This window comes from Myxine glutinosa, chromosome 9 (assembly GCF_964187855.1).
Source record: "Myxine glutinosa chromosome 9, kmMyxGlut1.1, whole genome shotgun sequence".
Lineage (NCBI taxonomy): Eukaryota > Metazoa > Chordata > Myxini > Myxiniformes > Myxinidae > Myxine > Myxine glutinosa.
The window spans coordinates 122,781,266-122,801,746 of NC_136269.1; the positions used below are offsets into that span (position 1 = coordinate 122,781,266).

General features: G+C 48.2%; 1 protein-coding gene across 3 annotated transcripts in view; it reads right to left on the reverse strand.

The window, feature by feature from the left end:
* Positions 1-20,481, reverse strand: part of LOC137434986 (uncharacterized) — a 98,914-nt gene that overhangs the window by 67,429 nt on the left and 11,004 nt on the right. For 2 of the 3 annotated variants that reach the window (XR_013624601.1, XM_078784861.1), the window contains exon 2: positions 2,940-3,318. The exons of the other annotated variant lie outside the window; for it this stretch is intronic. The gene's annotated coding sequence lies outside the window, so the exon portion shown is untranslated. The remainder of the gene's footprint in view (positions 1-2,939; positions 3,319-20,481) is intronic. 3 annotated transcript variants of the gene reach the window in all.

A 20,481-nucleotide genomic window follows, 5' to 3' on the forward strand; every position in this document is an offset into this window, starting at 1 on the left:
TAGAAGAGTCAAGAAGGGAGGAATACAGAAGGGACATGGAAGAGGCAGGGGAGGACTGTTGGGAGGCAGGGAGGACCGACGCATGTTGAGCGAGAAGTTTGCGGTGGCACGCGATGAGATGAAGAGACGCGGGGAACGCAGGGAGAGTGAGCTTGAGCAAACGATAGCCAAGTTGACAGTGTGGGCTTTGGGAATCTCGACACGACTTGCAGGAAAGCCGACGATCGTCAAATTGGAAAATAAAATTGCGGGGGCGCCGACGATTGTCGAGGAAAAAGAAATAATTGGGGCCGAAGAGACGGTAGAATCGGGGAACAAATCGCGGGAAAAGAAATGGAATGCGCACAAAGTTCGTATTTGCACCGTGATGCCGGGCTTGCTAATTCAATGAAAAGTTTACAGGTGCTGGCGAAGAAGCCGGGGAAGGAGGACCCCGAGGTGAGTGGAAGAAATGGCGCGAATGTGTTTGGCGCGAACGGGTTTTTGGCGCACTTGGGACAGAGTCGAGACCCGTGCGTTCGCGAAAGGCCCCTTGTGCGGTGTACGAGGGCGATTGGCACGAAGTATGAGAGAGAGTGTGCGCCGAAGCGGTACGAGACAGAGCGTGCGCCAGGGCGTGCGATGATTGAATGTGTGAAGGAGGAGTGCACACGCGAGGGTGTGGAAAAAGAGTGTGCGATGGCCGAGGAGTGTGAGCGAGAGAAGTGTGCGACAGGGTGTGCGATGATGGGGTGCGTGAAAGGTGCGAGTGCACCTGGGTGGTGTGCAACTGAGTGTGTAAGAGAAGGGTGTGCACAGGAGAGTGCGATAATGGTGTGTGTGAAAGGCGTGAGTGCGCCTAGGTGTGCAGGAACGAGAACGGAGTGAGGGAGAATGCACACCAGAAAATGTGGAAGGAGAGTGTGCAGTAACGGAGTGTATGGGCGGCGCAGGGACGCCTGGGTGTGCGAGTGCGGAGTGGGTCGCGAGGTGTGAGGACGCGGCTCAAGCATTGACACCGACCGGGGTAGCGTTTAGCGGGACGGATATCAAACGCGAGCCCCCGGTGAGTGGTGTGCAGCAGGGACCGGCGGGGATCGGTGCCGCGGCGGTCTCAAGGACCGGCGTGCATGATTCGTGCCGGGCCCCACACTGTATGGTTGGTGCCGTGCCGTGGCGGCAACGGCAATCGGCGAGGTTCAAGGGGAGTTAGGAGATTTCGGAGCCGCTCACCTTGGCGGGTGCGGTGCTCCGACCGTGGCCGGTTGGGGTCACCATGCGTGGGACCGCGAGGCCCCGCGCAGGGATGGAGCCCTGCACCTCGGCCAATCCAAACCTCCCCCCCCCCCCCCCTTGGATCGAAAATGCCGGACGGACACCCCATACAGGAGACCAACCACCCGCATGGATCGCCCGGCCCCTCAAGGCCGAGCCGTGACGACATACATCCACATGAAGAGGCTCGTAGCGCAGCGGACTGTGAGAGTAGTGTACCCCACGTGGGGGAATGGTGGTGTCACCATTCCTCACACGACAGGGCCCATGAGCATTAGTTTAGGGGGATGGCAGTGATAGGCATATGGGGGTGCCAGCAATGGTTACCTCCATGGGGCACCAAAGCTAGCCGAGGGAGGGCTAGGATAATGATAGGGAATTAGAAGACTGTAGGGACAGAGATTTAAGTAGTGACCCCTGGACTATAGTGGGGACGTAGGTAGTTTAGGTGGATGATAAAGAAAGGGAGTGCGTAGTTTAAAGGGATGACGGGGAAGCACGGGTTTTAGGGGAAATAGTCAGCTAGATGATGCTATGTGTGTGAGGAATTGTGTGTGGAAAACAAATGGAATTGTGTTGAGGTGTATGGAAAGTAGTGTGCGAGGAAAGAGGTGTGTGAGCACAAAAGGTGTGCGAGAAAAGTGGTGTGCGAGATAAAAGGTGTGGAATGTTTGGTGTGGGAACAAAAGGTGTGGAATGTTTGGTGTGGGAATAAAAGGTGTGGAATGCATGGTGCGAAGGAGTGAATGGGGGGAGGTGGAACCCATTCGTGAAAGCCCGGGGTGGGTAGTGTAAACCCAGGTTCAGGGTATAGGCAAAATTTGTATGGATATTGACACCTGTGGTGCAGGTAGTAGAACGAAGTGTTTTGTTGGGTGCAGTAGTTTGTGGAATGGCTGGGCGTGTGGCTTAATTGATGCGTATGGTTATTGGGGCACTCCGCCACTGGTAGTTTGTCGGCCAGGTGAGGCCGCAGGTAGGCTCTGGGAGCCGGTTAGTTGTCGTGTGAGTGGGGCCCGAGGATCCCAGGAGAGGACCCGGGTTGCCCAACGCCAAGGTGAGCATCAGGGGGTAAAGTGCCAGGAGGGGCCTTCCCCAGTTAGGTAGTCGCAGGAGCAGTTAAGCTCGGGTGGCGACTTCAGTGGCGGAGGTGCGCAGGAAGGTAGACCTGTGGGCGACATGACCCAGCCCCGAAATTGTGTGAGGGCACAGTGTGAAAATTTGTGGGAGTGAGACCCAAATTTCAAGGGCACCGCAGTGTGGGCAATGTGAATTCAGGTTCTTAGAACCACATAGTTTAAAGATGGCCGATTGGCAGGGTACGACCCCGGGTAGTTTAATTGAGTGAATGTCAGTAGTGTAGTTAGGATGAGAGAAATCCCTTCGCACCATCCACAGCCAATCACCGAGGAGGACGAGGCTCCACACCGACTCTGTAAGCCGTTTGAGTTGAAAGACGCATCATGACATAATGAGACATTGAGTTTGTTCCATTCCTTCCTTCCTGGGAGGGATTGGGAGACGAATTTGGATTAGAGGGGGATATGGGAGACAAGACGTAGAGACGAGTTGTAAATACAAGGGGGGCTAGGGTAGTATAGCCAATGGTGGGGGGGGGGGGGGGTACGGACGGATAGGGACGAGCCTGCTCTGCTCGCTCTTCCGCGTCCCTCGAAGTGCATTACCTTGTGTTTCTGTGTGCCATTGAGTCTTTTCCGCTTTGCTTGTTGTGCCTTGTCTCTCCCCTCACCCCAGGACCATTTTGGAGGTGGAACTGTGCAGCACCATTGACCTGTGCAGCATCCCGGCTGCACCTTGCTACATCTGTGCAGCCGAACTGTGCAGCACTTTGCTGTCGTATCCTTTCGCTGCACCCTTGTTGCACCTGTGCAGCACTTTGCTGCCAAACCCTTTGCTGCACATTATGACACTCATGGACCACAAGCCTTGTGGCCTTGCACCTCTGCCGTGCAGCATTTTGCTGCAAAACCATCTTGCACCTTCGGACCACTTGTTTGAGTGGCATTAATGTCACGCAGTCGGACCACATGGGAGTGGCCCTGCCTGGCAAAGAAAAAGAAATGAAATGAAATAAAAGCATTTTTTGTGCATTTTATTATGGTGTGCTAGGCATGAGAAGATGTGTAAGGTTAGATAGCCCTGAAGATTAAAAATGGCCTGTATGCCGGTCCGGGGCTAGCCAGTTTGATATATGCACACAGAAGAAGCAATATGCAAGAAGCAAGCAGCAAGTGTCCCTTCTGCGCATGCGCAAGATTGGAGGTCACGTTTTTTCGAAGCTGCTCCGTGCGCTCACGTTTGCGAAGTTAAGTAATTTTTCACAATTGTGTTTTTGTCGAGACTTCATCTATCTTTCGGTGTGTGCGCCTATAGTGTGTCTTTAGGAAGATTTTCGGTGTTAATTTTTCATACATGTATACTAAATCGTCGGTTAATTTGTGTCGCCTATTCTGAGGCCTAGTACTAGTACTAGTAGGCTTAGGCTACCGTCTCCGACCTTGTGGCTTTGTTTTCTCTCAGCGGTTCGTTGATTGCACTGCAATTACTTTCGTTCTCTGTTTTGTCCCAGTCGTTCACCCCATACTTCCTTGTTTAATTGATATCTCAACTCAAAAAAAAAATATATATATATATATATGCATATTTCCTTCTCAGTTTTTATTCGTTAATTTGTTGTCCTTATTTGTTTGTTCGTTCTTCGTTCACGTTGTTCGTGATCACGTGATCACGTTGTTAAAGATGTTTCAACTTTCCCCTGAAGAACTGTTTTCTGTCATATATTATAACACCTTTTTCTTCTTCTCCTATAAAAGGATGCTTGCGACTTGCTCACCAAATCAGTTCATTCCAAAAAAAAATACCATCTCTTGCAGTTCCTTTTTTCTACATTCCTGTAACTCTCCAGCACCCCACACCTCCTTCAGCGTCCTCAAACATATTTTTGACTCGAAGGTCTCAAACTCATTTTGCAAGAAATGTTCGTTTCCCAGTAATCGTACATTTTTCAAAATCCAATCTCACCCCTCCCCTCCAAATCTTCCCCATCCCCCCTTCCCTCCAAAACTTCCCCATCCCCCCTCCCCTCCAAAACTTCCCCATCACCCCTCCCCTCCAAATGTACCCCCTTACCCCTCCCCTCCAAATCTTCCCCATCACCCATCCCTTTCAAATATTCCCCCTTGCCCCTCCCCTCCAAATCTTCCCCATCACCCATCTCTTTCAAATCTTCCCCCTTGCCCCTCCCCTCCAAATCCTCCCCATCCCTCCAAAACTTCCCCATCACTCCTCCCCTCCAAAACTTCCCCATCTCCCCTCCCCTCCAAATCTACCCCCTTTCCCCTCCCCTCAAAATCTTCCCCATCACTCATCTCTTTCAAATCTTCCCCCTTGCCCCTCCCCTCCAAATCTTCCCCATCACCCATCCCTTTCAAATCTTCCCCCTTTCCCCTCCCCTCCAAATCTTCCCGATCACCCCTTCCCTCCAAAACTTCCCCATCACACCTCCCCTCCAAATCTACCCCCTTGCCAATCCCCTCCAAATCTTCCCCATCACCCATCTCTTTCAAATCTTCCCCCTTGCCCCTCCCCTCCAAATCTTCCCCATCACCCATCCCTTTCAAATCTCCCCTCTTGCCCCTTCCCTCCCCTCCCTCCCAAACTCCCCCACCACCCCTCCCCTCCGAGACTCTCCCTCGCTCCTCCCCTCCTAGACTCCCCTCTCACCCCTCCTCAAAGCGTCCTCCCCGCTTCTTCCCCCTTCCAACTTTCACCTTCATCTCCCCCAACCTTCAATCTGGACAAAATCACAGACTGGGCAAACAAGTGGAACATGTCTTTCAATCCTGACAAATCTCACACTCTTACGATGTCTCTCCGAAAAGACCGACTGGACAACCCTCCCATCCACTTTCTGAATAATCCTCTCCAAGAAGTTCTGTCACTCAAGCTTTTGGGTCTCACTATCTGCCATGATCTTTCCTGTGAAAACCACATTTCAAATCTGGCCTCCAAAGCCAGTCGCCGACTGGGCATCCTCCGTCGTGCGGTCCTTCCTTGGCACACCTGAGCTCCTCACCACATACAAGGCTTTCATCCACAGCTCAATGGAATACTGCTCTCCCCTCTGGGCTGGTGCTCCTGCCTCACACCTAGCTCGTCTTCACGCTGTTGAAACCAAAGCATTCAGAATCATTGGAATCTCCCGCGATGAAGCTAACTCCAAGGGCCTCTCACTCACTCACCGCAGGCAGGTTGGTGGTCTTTCCGTCTTCTACCGACTCCTCTCTGGCCTTGCCCCCCCCAGCTCTCTCTGGGCTCTGTCCCGCAAATATTCCTACAGGTCGCACAAGATCTGCCTGCAACCCTCTTATGTCTAAACTGCCAAAATCAAAACTCTCTGCTCACCTTCACTCCTCTTTTCTCCCGCCTCTGGAACAAACTCCCTCACTCTCTTCAATCCCACTCCACCCTCCAGGTCTTTAAAACAGCTGTTCACCACCATCTCTTATCTTCCCCCATCCAAAACCTTGATCTTTTCTACCCCCGCTAATTTCACCCCAATTCTACTTTTTTGAAATACCAACTTCTGTCCTGAAAGTCCTTGTGTTTTATACTTCTCCCACCCTCCCCCCCCCCCCTTCCCACGCCTCCTCCCCCCAAGCCCTCTCCCTCCCACACATCTCCCTGCTCTTAAATGTTGTGTGCCCTCAAGTGTTTGTGTGCTTCCCCTTCTCATGTCTTCCGCTCCCTCTTTTTATATATTTTGTTTGTCTGGTTGATTTATTTGTGTAGTAAATGTCAGCTCTTTCACGAGCCACGATTCAGTATACAAAAAAAAAAAAAAAAAAAAAAACCTTCTGCCTCGCTCTTCCCCCTCCTCAAATAACACCTAACTGTGCCTCACCAAATCTCCATCAAACCTTTTGTCCGCCCCATTCTTCCCTTTCTCCAAGCTATTCTGAAATCTCTGACACCTTCAACAGCTATGCCTACCTCTTCCTCCTCTTCCACATCTTACCCTACCCCTCCCCCCCCCCCCCCTGTTCTGTATCTGATGCTCCCCCTTCCTCTTCATTAACGGTATGGACCTCAAACATCCGGCGCCTTCGCTCAAACGTGACTGATCTCTCCATACAGGTTGCTTCTGACAAACCAGATGTGATCTGCTTAAAAGAAACTTTCCTCCTTCATGATGTCTCTGATTCCTTGGTATCTCTCCCAGGTTACTCCCTCCTCCGGTATGATAGACCTGAGCCTCGTCCTGGAGGTGGGGTTGCTATCTTTATAAAAAAAACTCTCTTCCTCACTCGCCCTGCACTGCCCTCTCTCCACTTCACCCCCAGGAATACCTTTGGCTACGGCTTCCCCTTCGCTCCCACCTCTTGTTCATATGTGTGTTGTACCGTCCACCAAACAGTGATGACTCCATCTACATCTCGCTGTCTGATAATATGGACCAACTTCTTTCTACCCATCCCAACTCTCTCTTCTTCATATGTGGTGATTTCAATTGTCACCATGCCAGTTGGCTGGGTGTGGGTACCTCTCTCACCAGCCATGGCTCTTCAGCAAAGGACTTCTGCGACTCACTGGGACTGACACAATCTGTCAATTTCCCGACCCGGATCTAAGTCAACGGAGCATCTTCTCTTCTGGACTTGGTTATGACTAACTTCCCTGAAAATGTCTGCTGCTCTTCTTATGCTCCAATCGGCTCATCTGATCATGTGCTTGTCAAAGTGGACATCTCTCTGACCATTCTCAGAGAGCCTCCTCAGCGTCGACGAGTCTGGCATTTCTCTCAGGCCAACTGGCACGGTCTTCAAGCAGCCATCTGTTCATCTGGACTGGTCTGCCATCTCTACCGCCTCTGACATCAACTCATCCTGGGAATTCTTCCAAAGTAAATTGCTCTCTCTCCTGCACAGATTTATCCCATCTCGTCTTCAATTGTCATACCCTTCCTCCCGTCCATGGTACATGGAATCTTGTGGTGAGGCTGTTGCCCAGAAACAACTTGCTTTCATCTCCTGGAAAGCAAATCCAACGGAAGGAAATCTCATTTCCTTTCACAAAGCCCGAAACAAGTGTGTGTCCGCCCTCAGGAGAGCCAGGAAACTCTATCTCTCCGTTCTCAAGACCGAACTCTCTTATCTGTCTCCCTCTTCCAAATCCTGGTGGCGTCTGGTCAAATCTGTTTTGGTGTTTGTTCCCCCTCCATCCCCTCCCTCACCTCAAACGGCTACCCGGCTGACTCCGCACGTGAAAAAGCTGAATGCCTCAACTCTGTGTTTGCCTCTAAATCTTGTGTCCCAAACCCATCCCTCTCTGTACCCACCGTACCCAGTCGTACCCAGCTGCTCCTGAACTCTGTGTCCTTTCCTCCTGACAAGGTGGAAAAGTTTCTGTCAAACCTCGACTCTGATTCTGCAACTGGTCCTGATGGCATCAGCCCACGGGTCCTAAAATCATGTTCTTCCGCTCTTTCACTCCCTCTCTCTGTTCTCTTCACCCTCTCTTTTGCTCAAGGTCATCTGCCGTCTGCTTGGAAATCAGCCAACATCACCGCTTTGCACAAAAAAGGTGCAAAAACAGATCCTAGCAACTACAGACCAATCAGCCTTCTCCCTATTATGAGCAAAGTCATGGAATCCATCATTGCTTCAGATATGAAATCTTTCCTCTTCTCCAATGGCTTGATATCTGACCATCAATTTGGTTTCAGACCTGGTCACTCTACTCTGGACATGCTACTTCTGCTTTCTCAACAATTGATGGAGGTCCTCAATGCCAAACAGGAAATTAGAACTGTCTCCCTTGACATATCACGTGCCTTCGATACGGTCTGGCACCCCGCTCTGCTCACCAAACTCTCCTCCTTTGGTATCCATGGAAATCTCCACGCATGGCTGGCGGACTTCCTCTCTAGTCGTAGTCAACGTGTGGCCCTGAATGAGTTTCTCTCATCTCCTCTTCCGGTTCAGGCTGGAGTTCCCCAAGGCAGTGTCCTGGGCCCTGTGCTTTTTCTGGTCTTCATCAATGATCTCTCTGACTCTCTTGAAAATCCTCTCTATCTCTTTGCCGACAACTCTACTCTCTGTCGCTCCATTCCTCATCCCTCAGATCGGCAGTCTGCAGCCTCCTCACTCTCTGCAGACCTGGACAAAATCACAGACTGGGCAAACAAGTGGAACATGTCTTTCAATCCTGACAAATATCACACTCTTACGATGTCTCTCCGAAAAGACAGACTGGACAACCCTCCCATCCACTTTCTGAATAATCCTCTCCAATAAGTTCTGTCACTCAAGCTTTTGGGTCTCACTATCTGCCATGATCTTTCCTGGGAAAACCACATTTCAAATCTGGCCTCCAAAGCCAGTCGCCGACTGGGCATCCTCCGTCGTGCGAAGTCCTTCCTTGGCACACCTGAGCTCCTCACCACATACAAGGCTTTCATCCGCAGCTCAATGGAATACTGCTCTCCCCTCTGGGCTGGTGCTCCTGCCTCACACCTAGCTCGTCTTCACGCTGTTGAAACCAAAGCGTTCAGAATCACTGGAATCTCCCACGATGAAGCTAACTCCAAGGGCCTTTCACTCACTCACCGCAGGCAGGTTGGTGGTCTTTCCGTCTTCTACCGACTCCTCTCTGGCCTTGCCCCCCCCCCCAGCTCTCTCTGGGCTCTGTCCCCCAAATATTCCTACAGGTCGCACAAGATCTGCCTGCAACCCTCTTATGGTTAAACTGCCAAAATCAAGACTTTCTGCTCACCTTCACTCCTTCATTCCTCTTTTCTCCCACCTCTGGAACAAACTCCCTCACTCTCTTCAATCCCACTCCACCCTCCAGGTCTTTAAAACAGCTGTTCACCACCATCTCTTATCTTCCCCCATCCAAAACCTTGATCTTTTCTACCCCCGCTAATTTCACCCCAAATCCTACACTTTTTTGAAATACCAACTTCTGTCCTGGAAGTCCTTGGTCTCCTTGTGTTTTATACCTCTCCCCCCCCCCCCCCCTTCCCACGCCTCCTCCCCCCAGGCCCTCTCCCTCCCATGCTTCTCCCTGCTCTCAGGTGTTGTGTTTGTGTGCTTCCCCTCCTCTCCCCATCTTGTCTGCCACTCCCTCTTTTTGTATGTTTTGTTTGTCTGGTTGATTTGTTTGTGGAATAAATGTTAGCGCTTTCACGAGCCTCGATTCAGTATACAAAACAAAAAAAACAAAAAAAGAAGTGTCATGATTGATGAGTGCGTTTTGCTGTGTAATCTCTCCCCTACAATCTTCTCTTCCAAAAAGGACAGGTCCTGGGTCATAGAATTGAAAATAAAGTCAAGTTACATGCTTCTAAATGTAAAAATGCTGCCCACCTGCTATGTGTTTCGTTTGAAATTCCAGAAATACTCGGTTATAGACCGGGAGCCGGGGTCAGCCCAGCTGGAAAGTTAACCAATTTTCATGTATATAGCAATGGTCCATGTGCATGTCCATATAAGGAAATGGACGTCTGCCCGGCACATTAAGGTGGGTGTGGTCAAAAGGGCCATTAGAAAGGGACCCCAAAATTGAGCTAGATCAGCTCTGAGTTAACCTGGTGAAACCTACTGGAAAATGTTCGGCATAGTCCCAGATATCATGAATGACCACTGCCAGACAGTTTCAGTGGTGGGTTGTGCCTAACAGACTTACATAACCGGTACCCCAAAATTGAGCTAGATCAGCTCGTAAGATAACCCGGTGAAACCTACTGGAAAATGTTCGGCATCCTCCCAGATATCAAGAATGGCCACTGCCAGACATTTTCAGTGGTGGGTTGTGCCCGCCAGACACCCCCGAATGCCTCCACCCCCAAAATTGAGCTAAATCAGCTCGTAAGTTAACCCGGTGAAACCTACATGAAATAGTTCGACATAGTCCCAGATATCATGAATGGCCACTGCCAGACATTTTCAATGGTGGGGTGCGCCCGCCAGACTTACATAACCGGTACTCCAAAATTGAGCGAGATCAGCTCGTGAGTTAACCCGGTGAAACTTACTGGAAAATGTTCGGCATAGTCCCAGATATCATGAATGACCACTGCCAGACAGTTTCAGTGGTGGGTTATGCCCGCCAGACACCCCCGAATGCCACCACCCCAAAATTAAGCTAGACGGCTAGATTGAGCTGAGAAAAAGCCCAATTTATCTCTTGATTCTGTGGCTTTGTAATTTACTCACAATTATCAATATAGCATGTATTTGACCAAGCCTGAACCTGGACAACAATGTGCCAGGCGTGTTACTTTACATGTATTACTTTTTGTGACACTTTTACTGGTATATGTGTGGGAAATAGTCAGTTTAAAATAGGAATCAAGTAGTCAAGTTCTCTTTTCACTGCAACCCAACTCATTTTATTAATGATCAGTCATCAACACATCCAAGAAGATATTAGAAGCAGTACGAGAGGTAAGTTTTGTTACTTAAATTGCTCCCCATAGATATCATGCTGCCACCTATTATCTCATTAATCAAGCTTTAAAACTTAAAGATTTAAGAGAAGTCTCTCCTTTGTAACTATACTCAAAATCAGTGTGTTTATGATGATGCAAAGTGGTACATGTACATCTACATCCCTTTGAATCAATCAGGAACGTGTATGTTACCAGAATAGCGCTGAGGTCTAATCACAAAATGCATAGAATTCACCATTCACCATAGAATTCATTCACCCAAATGTCATCATTTGTCTCCTGCTGATGCTGTCCATCCATCATATGGAGGGCCACTTGTCCATTAATTAGGCCTACCTTATCCACTGATATAGACATGTCAATGAACCTTATGCAGCCAAGGTTACTCACACTATATACTACAAGTGGAGCCTATATGCTTAGCTGTACGGTCATTAACTTTAAAGCTAAACAATGTGAATTCATGCTCTTTTCTTGATTGAGGGAACAACAACAACAACATGCATTTTAAAGGCCATTTTCCCTACTAGAGCGGGGGTTAGCCTTGCGGTCCCCATGACAATCTTCTCCATTTTGCCCTATTTTCTGCATCTCTCCTTGTTAACCCCCTTGCCGCATTTCTTCTTCCACCATCTTTAGCCAAGTCTTTCTCGGTCTTCCCCGTCCTCTACTTCCTTCTACATTCATTTCCATCACTCTTCTCAACCAGTCACTTTCATCCTTCCTCAACACATGACCAAACCATCTCAACCTGTTCCTCTTCACAGCATCAATCACAGGCTCTATTCCCATCATCTTTCGCAATTCATCATTTGTCTTCCTCTCTCTCAACGATACTCCACACATCCGTCAAACCATTCGCATTTCCACCCTTTCCAACCTTCGTTGCTGCTCTACGTTCATTACCCATGTCTCGCTCCCATAAATCATAACACTTCTCACACATGCAGCATACACCTTTCCCTTCAGCTTCAACGACATTCCCCTCATCATCAGCATGCCACTGAGTTCCCGAAACTTCTTCCATGCACATCTCACTCTAGCAACCGTTGCCGAGTCTGATCCACCTTCTCCATTCAGCATGTCTTTGAGGTAGCAAAATGTTTTCACACCTTCCAGCTTCACGCTGTCTCCAAGATCCAACTCAACATTTCCTCCATCTGCAGCTCCCTCTGTGCACACCTTACATTTGAATGTAGCTGCCACACTGGTTAATGACCCTCTCAGACCACTACATTTTTGATGAACCCACTCAGCGCACATTGCACATTGAATGGAGTTCACTCCGACACCCTTCCTACACACAGCACAGGGCCACTTCCCAGGTCTTTCCACCTCACCACATGCTTTACCACTTGCCATCAGCTTCGTCTTTCCGGTATTCACCTTCAGACCTTTTGTCTCCATACATTCCTTCCACTTGTTCATCTTTTCCTTCAGTCCATCCATACTTTCCGCAATCAACACCAGATCATCTGCATACAACAACTCCCACGGTAAACCCTCCTTTACGTTCCGAGCCAGCACCTCCATCACAGCTACAAATAGTAGTGGACTTAGTACCGACCCATGATGCACTCCCACCTTCACCTCAAACTCACCACTGTTCCCGTCCTTCATCCTTACAGCTGTGCACGCTCTGTGGTACATTGCTATCACTACTCTGATCAACCATTCCTCCACTCCTAACTTCCTCAATGCCCATGTCAATACTTTGCGTGGAACCCTATCGAATGCTTTATCCAGATCAACAAACCCAAGAAACAACTTCTTCCTCTTCTCCATGTACTTCTCCTGCAACTGCCTCACAATGAAAAGTGCGTTTTTTGAGGGATTGATTGAGGAAAATGAAGGCATATATTTTTAGTGTCTGACTGGACCATTATGATCATTCTTGTACATGTGACTGAACCATTTCCCTCAAGGTAAGCTAATGCCCATACTACGAAAAATGTCAATTTTGATTCCTCTCAATTAATATTTAATATTACTGCAGTCATTTCTTTTTATAATGGGTGTTATCAAAAGTGTGGCTCTGGGGATTTTTTAATACAATGCATTATTCTCACACAACAGATTTTGGTAAGCAGTGATCACGAATCTACTGTCAGCTATCACCCTTCTTGTCTTAAGCATTACACAGCAGTGAAGCGCCTGACAGAACCCCTGCCACCTGATGATGAACCTACTGCCAAAAAGGCTTCTATCCAAACAAGACGCTGCAGTGTCCTTCCCAAGTCGGATCAGCAGGGCCTGTTGAAAGAGACTTGTATTTTCTGTGGCAAAATCCGCAAGAAGAAAAATGGAAAAAGAGGAGCCCAGACTGAAGATAGCGACAGTTGCCGGTTGTGAGTCACTTTGCCATCGGGTAAAGTCTTCGAAAAACGAACGTATCAAGAGTCTCATTCGGAGTGGCGTGGACCTGATCACAAAGGAAGCAGAATACCACAAATCATGCCATGTCCAGTTCCTGAGGAAGACTGATGATCAAGATAGGCCCAATGAAGGGAGCTCATCTCAGTCCTACCACAAGAGAGCATTTGCATCTCTCCTTTCATATATCCAGAATGAGGTGCTAGGAAAGCAACGATCTGTGTTAGTCAGTGATTTACTTGCATGTACAAAGAGGAGCACACCAGTGTCTGAGGAGATGGGGCAGACCTCCAGGCCGACACAGCTCAAAATCTTACCAGGAAGATAAAAGACCATTTCAAAGAAAAAAAAATCACAATAAAACTGGCAGACCCTCGGAAAGGCAACTTCATCTATACTTCTGCTCTTCCAGAAGAGGATGCCAAGGCTCGCCTTTATGAGGATTCTAAACGGTATGAACAGGATAACAAGTTAAGATGGGCCGCTCTCCATCTTAGATCTCTGTTGATGCAGCTCCCGAAGACCAAGACCCCAAATCCTGCAACAGTCCAAAATTTGAAGGAATGCACCATGAAGGAAGGAAGGAAGGAATTTTGAAGGAAGGCCAGAGATGCCAGCACAGCTGGACCTGTTCTTCAGATGTCTCCTTGGTGGCATGACACTAACTTTCAGTGGTGCACACAAGTTAGTCGACCGAAAGGTAACTGCAATGGCATCGGATGCCATTTACAGCGGCACTCATGGTACCGTAAAACCACATGGTACCCATGTCAGCATCGACCTCGTGGTACCACAGCTCATCGTTGTTGCCAAAGATTAAATACATCAGGTGCTATCTTTTTTTTATTTTTTTTTCCTCTACAATCAATGAGTAGAAGTGTTTTGTTTTCATGTTTAAAACATTGATAGCATTTTCAGTTGACATTTCTATAAATTGTTCCCCTGACTAATCCATACCTGTTTCAGCAGTATGTAATTTATCCAACCATGATATCGGAAACGCTTTCTTAAATATTACGAACTTAAAGGGAAATAATAGTTTCAGCAACGTATTACATTAAACAGATAACGTCAGCGTCTTTACAATACCCACGACAAATGACGTGTTATACCTTACAAATCCCTGCTTCTCCCATGACTTGAAATAAAACATCTGATTTTCAAAAGTTATGTTGCTGTTATTCCACAGTATTTTATTCTCAATTTTATTATCATCAGGTTAACTCTCGAGCTGATCTAGCTCAATTTTGGGGTGGTGGCATTGGGGCTGTCTGGCGGGCCCACCCCACCACTGAAACTTGTCTGGCAGTGGTCATTCATGATTTCTAGGACTATGCCAAACATTTTCCAGTAGGTTTCACCGGGTTAACTCACGAGCTGATCTAGCTCAATTTTGGAGTACCGGTTATGTAAGTCTGGCGGGCACACCCCACCATTGAAAATGTCTGGCAGTGGCCATTCATGATATCTGGGACTATGCCGAACTATTTCATGTAGGTTTCACCGGGTTACCTTAGAGCTGATTTAGTTCAATTTTGGGGGTGGAGGCATTCAGGGGTGTCTGGCGGGCACAACCCACCACTGAAAATGTCTGGCAGTGGCCATTCATGATATCTGGGGCTATGCCGAACATTTTCCAGTAGGTTTCACCGGGTTAACTCACAGAGCTGATCTAGCTCAATTTTGGGGTCCCTTTCTAATGGCCCTTTTGACCACACCCACCATAATGTGCCCGGCAGACGTCCATTTCCTTATATGGACATGCACATGGACCATTGCTATATACATGAAAATTGGTTAACTTTCCAGCTAGGCTGACCCCCCCTGGGCTCCCGGTATATTAGTTGTGGGTGTGAATCTGACATGAAGCTGCTCAACGCAATAGGAGGGACATATTTAGTGTTTTAAAACTGTCGCATACATGGGTCAGAGTAAATGCTAGGGGCAACCACACCTATGTGTCACATGTAAAAGTAAAAGTTAATTTTGCATGTCATTCTCCAACCGGTCGTTCCATTGGTGGTTCCGACTCAGGGACGAGTCTGACGAGGGAGGGGTGCAGTGTTGCGGTTTTGTGTTTTTATAATAAAGGTTAATTTCCCCTCCTAGTTAGCTACACTACAACATATAGCCTCGTTTAAGCTCAGTTATTTCTTAGTGAATGTAAGCGTAGACCTTTCCTGTGTTTAGTTTTGCGTTGAGTAGGATAATGAGAATTAGGTCCCTTTACGATGCCTCGATGCTTTTGGTTTTGGCGCAAAATACCATAAGGCAGGCCAGAACAAGTCGACCAAGGCCGAAGGAAGGCGGAGGAGGAGCCGACGGTAAGCGCGAGCCGCCAATCAGGGCTCGACGGGAGTGACTTACCACTGCGGCAAAAGGCGGGGTGTGGAACATTCGATACATACTCGGGCGGGGCCATATAACCCTGTGCCCGGAGCCCCCCGCCCCAGTTATGAGATGCGCGCTGGAAAAGCCATGAGTTATGAGTCGGGGTCCTCCATTGAGTTACGAGAGTGAAAGCGCTGAGTTACGAGTTATGAGTTTGGAGCGCTCAGTTTGACGGCAGATGAGTTGCGCAACCCATGAGAAGAGTTACGAACCGGAGTTGTGAGGATACGCGCGTGAGATTGCGTTGTGTCGAGTCATATCGGAGGAACTGAATAACTCCGTGTATACGAACTTTGCCCTGCTCCCCGCGCTCCGCGCAGTATTAATCGCGGCTGGAAAGATGACCCGCGCTGGGCCACAGACTCGCATATTTCCTTCTGCCTGCCTTTGCCGATATATGCGCCGCGAGGATTTTCCCGCCTGCCTGCCTTCGCCGGGACGTGCTGTGACCGCCAGAGGGCCACGCCGCGTGAGCTGTTCCTGGAGCGACCGAAGCAGGCGCGTTCGGCGCGTGAACATTCTTCCTCCATCTCCCTGTGTGTGTAAGTGGGCCCATTGTCTGGGGAAATAAGTAAGACTGATTAAGACTGCCCTGTGGCTCTTCTTCTACCGAATCCATTGTACATCGTGTAAATAATAATTAAATCGTGTTATTCCTTTGATTCGACTGTCTTGTGTTTTCCATCATTGGCTCAGCATGGTATGAATTAGATCGCTCTGATCGGGTTCAATAAGAAAGGTAACAGCACGGGTCACGTGGTACACCATCCGCTCGGGTGTACTCAATTATGCGTGGTTCATGCGAGACTCGATTCCCTTGCCGCTGCGGCGTGGGCACTCAAGGTACGTGCGAAATTGTCCCGAGAGCCTTTTCCACGTCTGCCCGGAAGTGGCGACTCAGTCTCGCGGTTCGAAGACCCAAGGAGAAAAAGGGGCTTAATCTCCTCTTTGTAAGGGAACGCGCTCCGGAAAACCGCAACAATATACATACATACATACATACATACATACATATATATATATATATACTGCATATATATATATATATATATATATATATATATATATATATATATATATATATATATATATATATTGTTGCGGATATGAGGACTGTATTTTTTTTGATTGTGTGTATTATTATTATTGTTATTATTATTCTGCGCCTCCTGCCTCCGGAGCTGTGTAAAGGTCAAATGGCGTCCCATAATTAGTCCATAGAGCACCCACACCACAGCTAATCATAGAATACCCCTGTTCGATAGCTTATATCTTATTATGTGTTTTAGCGTAAGGCTGTGTCTCCCATTAATTGAAATACTCCATTGCACCAGTGAAAGAGATAGATTCCCTTCATTCCCATTCCCAAAGCCTCCATTCCCCCTTTCGTCGATTGGAAACTACCTCCGCTCCAACAATTGCCACCATTGGCCACGAGGCAGGGTTGGGGAAGAAAGGCGGGTCCCCACCTCGTCATAGAGGGGAGGAGTGAGTCAGCCCCACTCAACCAACCACGAACAAGGGGTTGGACTTGGAAAGGGTGTGGAAAGAAGCATCGAGGAGGTTCGCGAAGGTTGAGGGGTGGGGCCTATATAACCCACGGCAGGGCGTTTCCAAGAGGAGATGATGAGCTTTTACCGAAACTGTGAGAGAAGTCCAGAGTTGAGCTGCAGATCGAGCCACCAAAACTGCGAGAGAAGTCCAGAGTTGAGCTGCAGATCGAGCCACCGAAACTGCGAGAGAAGTCCAGAGTTGAGCTGCAAATCGAGCCACCGCAACTGCAGCCACAGCAGCGTGAGGCCTGGACGGCGGTTTGGAGCAGGGCCGCGAAGGGGCGGCGGCGGCCCAACGAGTCGATCGGGGCAGGACCAGTTGGACCTCCCTATCCCGCCAGCCATCCATCTCCCGCCCGTCCTATCATCATTCCCCGTGTAAGTGTGCTCGTAGTCTGTCTTTTGTCTTGTCCCTGGGTAGTAACAATAAGTCTGTATAAGCTAGTATTTTCACTGTGTCACCTGCGTCCCATGTGCTTGTAAATAAACGTGACTGCTCTCTTTTTGCTTATGTGTGTAAATAGTAAATAAATTTAGTAGTATTTCCAAACCTTTCTTTGCCTTCGTTTTCCTCTTTGCATTCGGTCGCTTTAGAGTTTTCCCGATTGAATAGCGGTGGCGCGATCCGGCCAAAGTTTGGGGCAAATCGGGGAATAACTGTTCGGTCGTGGTAATACACCACCGCTCGGTCAAAATAACATCTTAACCGCGTCCGTAACAATATATATATATATATATATATATATATATATATATATATATATATATATATATATATATATATATATATATATATATATATATATATATATATATATATATATATATATATATATATATATATATATATATATACATACTATATATATATATATATATATACATATATATACATATATATACATATATATATATATATATATATATATATATATATATATATATATATATATATATATATATATATATATATATATATATATATATATATAGCGGTGGCGCGATCCGGCGCGATCCGCGACGCGTGTGTGTGTATATATATATATATATATATATATATATATATATACATATATATATATATATATATATATATATATTGTTGCGAATATGGAATTTGGCCTCCATATCCGCTTGTAAATATTCCCCTATTTTCTCCAATACTCCCCAACTTTCCCCAATCCCCCATTCCCTAGTCCCATTGCATGTAAATAACAATCAGTAGAGCCGACCTTCCCCTTATTCCCCCATTAAATGTCGTGCCCAGGTCCACCGCACCACACGTAGCCAACTTTCGGACATCTTCCTAGTTATTCTTAATCTATGTCAGTTAAGGCCTCGTTTCCATTAATTATGACTCTTCGTTGCACCAGAATGTGATTATATGGCATCAGTAGTGAGTTTAGGACCTTTCCCATACCTCCTCCCATCTTCTTCCCCAAACAACAACAATAACAACAAATACAACAACAATTACAACAACAACAGAGGGGATGGCGGCGGAGCGGGGGAGGATGCGTCCTCACACCGGCTCGATTAGCTCCAGACCATGCGCTCCACGGGGTTACCCCGAAGGGGCTGGCTGTCAGCTCCTCGTCGGGGGCGGAGCCAGTAACCCCCCCCGCACGCACCCAATGAGAAGCAACGTGCCGATTCCACGAGGCGGAGCTAACGAGCCGAGGGCGTGTCACTCCCCGCCGGATATACGCGGCCACGCGCCGGATGTGAGGTGAGATTCGCCCCCAGCTGGAGAAAAGACGGACCTGCGAGCGCTGAAACAGATGCGCCTGAGTTTGGAGAGGCCTGAGAAAGAACGTCACCTCTGAGCGCTGCGACGAGACCTCCCCGCATCTCTGGACCGAACCGTGTACCCTGCTTTGAGCCAAGAGTGCACCTTGAGCCATCGCTATCTGCCTTTCCTAGCCATCAAACCCCGTGTGAGTCAGCGTTGTCCCGTTTATCTGTGGTCTGTCTAGGGTTAATATAAGAGTGTGTCTAAGTGCCTGTCTTTCTATGCTGTCCCTCTTGTAGTTGTAATCTAACCTTCCGCCTTAATATAACCTCCTCCGGAGGTCTTGAGAACTGAACCCCTGGTGTCGTATTGTGTCATTATAACCCAGCCGGGTGTCTTCTTTTTCTTATTGAGCCAGCGTAGCGCGACTCCGTCAACGTCGAGTATAGTCGGGTAATTTGTGCGGACACGACGGCCATTCCGCTCGGCCCACCTTAACATCAAAGTCGTGTCTGTAACAATTGGTGTCGAGGAGTGGAATTCGAACCCGGGACTAAATTTATTAGGCCCAAATTTTGGGAGGGAAAATCGATTCGGAGCGCGTACTGCGCTCGACGAAATTATAACGAAAAAAAAAAATTGGATTTGTTTTACGAAACTCGAATTTTGCAAGTCGCGCTATGGCGGATCAAGACAGCTGGGGTCCGGTAAAGGAGAGTGAGGTAGGGTCGATCCAGGACCAAAATGAGGGACAGGAGGAGAGCGAAGCAGTGAGGGCGGCAGGTTCGCAAAATAGCGCCGTCACGCACGAAGAAGCGGGCGCGCAAAATGGCGCCTCGCTGGTCACCGTGCCCGCGACCGAAGTAGCGCCGCTGGGAAGATTGGAACTTTTTTTTATACAAATGACGGCCCTTATGGAAAAGAATAGTGAGCGATTGGAAAACCAAATGGGGGTAATGGGGAACCGGATGGATGCTCAGAGTGAGCAATTGGGGGTAATGAGGGACGAAGCGAGGGCTCAGAGTGAGCAAATGGGGGTAATGGGAAACCAAATGGGGGTAATGAGGGACGAAGCGAGGGGTACCAGTGAGGGGTTAGACAATAATTTTGAGGAGTTAGACAAGAAATTTGGGAAGATAGACAATAATTTTGAGGGGTTAGACAACGGGATAAAAGAAGTGAAAAATGGGTTAATGGGGGTAGAAAATAGAATGGCTGCCCAGGAGAATCAGATAGAGGGAGTGAAAAATGGGTTAGAGGGGTTAGAAAACAGTATGGAAGGCAAATTGAGGGACATGAGGGACCAAGCGGAAAGGGAAGTTAAACAAATGGAGCAGCAGATAGAGGGGGTCAGAATGGGGGTAGAAACCAAACTGGATGCTCACAGGGAGGAAATGGAGCAGATGAGGGTGGCATCTGGGCAGGAGATGCAAGTGATGGGAGAGGAGATCAGAAGAGGAGTGAGTGAGGAGGTCGGAGGAGTGCGCGAGGAGGTGAGGCACTGTAAGGAGCACATGGAGAAGGAGGTGAGAAAGGGGACTGTAAAGTTACAAGGGGGCATAGAGGACCTGACGCAGGAGGTGGAGCAGCTGACGGTGGGACAGACGGAGTTAGTGGAGCAGGTTCAAAGGAACACTGCGGTATTAGGAGGGTTGAAAGCGACACAAAACGACATAAAAAACGACTTGATAGCGACAAAGAGG